We start from the raw sequence: 1,850 nt of genomic DNA, 5'->3' as shown, positions 1-1,850 counted from the left end.
ACACGTAGAGAATCCTGAGCCTGTGTGGCGCGTGTTGGCAGAGTTGAGCTACTTCTTCCGCCAGCTCTGTGCCAAAGAGTTGTCTCGGGACGTCGTTCGTGACCTAGAGAGTGTAGCACCTGTGTTGCTATGCAAGCTGGAGATGATCTTTCCACCTGGGTTCTTCCTGCCGATGCAGCATCTGATTCTGCACCTACCGTACGAGGCAAAGATGGGGGGGCCCGTGCAGGCCCGTTGGTGTTATCCAATCGAGAGATGTCTAAAGGTTATGAGGAAAAAGTGTAGAAACAAAGCCAGAATTGAGGCTTCCATCGCAGAGGCATCCATTCTTGAGGAGGTGTCGAACTTCACAACCAATTACTATACGGATAATCTTCCTAGCGTGCACAATCCGCTCTCCCGTTACAATGACAACGAGAGTTCGTCGAACCTGAGCCTTTTCAAAGGGCAACTCGGAAGAGCAAGTGCAGGTACCCCCAAGACCTTATGCTATCTTGAGTGGCGCAAGATCATGCTATACTTGTTGCTCAACCTTGATGAAGTGCATGAGTATCAACGACAATTTATTCATGAAACCTGGACCAAGGATTGGGAACCTTCTGCTCAAGAAGAAGATCACCTTCTCAAAAATAATTTGCCTGATTTCATTTCCTGGTTTAGTACGAAGGTATCGTCTAACTTACCATGTTTGATCTTTTTACATTCCACTTTGGTTGTATGAGCAATTACTGTAACGATCTATACCTGTCATCACCTCGCAGGCCATCAAGGATCCTGATATTGATGATGAGTTGAAACAGGTTGCTCGTGGCTGCGCCTATAGGGTCAACTCATTCACAGTTTACGATGTCAATGGGTATCGCTTTCACACGAGAAGTTATGAGGAGAGTCGGCCCAATCGAAGCACCACGAATACCGGAGTTCGTACGCCCGGCACCGATGATCGCGACTATTATGGCATAGTTGAAGAAATATTTGAGCTCACGTTTGAGGGTGCAAAACCTCTCAATGTAGTTATATTCAGATGCCATTGGTTTGATCCAGATGCCGTCAGAAGAGCACCTAAGATTGGGCAAGTCGAAATTTGACATGATCGCGTGTATCATGGAGATGATGTCTATATTGTGGCTCAACAGGCCGGGGTACTCGACTCGCCCTCCTCCACAGGCCGAGGTCTACGGTGGCCCTCTTCCACAGGCCGGGTGGCCGACTCTCCCTCGTCCGCCGCCGGGTGCCTCTACTCAGCCGCAGCAGGGTGACCCTGTGTGGGACCAGTGGGCTGATTCACACTCTGCTCACCATGGGGAGCCGTAGGTACCTCGCACGTCTCTTTACTTGTTTATGTGTTGGACTTAGTTGATGGATTGTGATGGACTATGTGATGGACTATGTGTTGGACGTGGTGTTCGTCGAGGATGGACGATGTGTTTATGTGATTGTGATGGATGATATGTGGTTGTGGACATGTCGATGGTTGTATTGCGATATATGTGATATATGTGCTATATTGTGATATATGTGATGAGTAATTGTCGATGGATACGCTGTCCTAATAGCGGATTGCGCGGAAATAGCCCGGACTTTTTTTAAAAAAAAATAAAATTTCCCAGCTTCGCCAAGTGCTGCACTTGGCGAAGGCCTCTTCGCCAAGTGCCGCACTTGGCGAAGCTGGGAAAGCCAAGTGTAAAAGTCACGGGCTGAGGGGCTTCGCCAAGTGCCACGTGGCTGGCACTTGGTGAAGGCAGAGGCTTCGCCAAGTGCCTGCCACGTGGCACTTGGCGAAGAATACTTTTTTTAAAAAAATAAAACATTTCTTCGCCAAGTGCCACGTGGCCGGCACTTGGCGAAGC

Source organism: Sorghum bicolor, chromosome 2 (genome assembly GCF_000003195.3).
Source record: "Sorghum bicolor cultivar BTx623 chromosome 2, Sorghum_bicolor_NCBIv3, whole genome shotgun sequence".
NCBI classification, from domain to species: domain Eukaryota; kingdom Viridiplantae; phylum Streptophyta; class Magnoliopsida; order Poales; family Poaceae; genus Sorghum; species Sorghum bicolor.
This window is presented reverse-complemented; position numbering follows the sequence as displayed.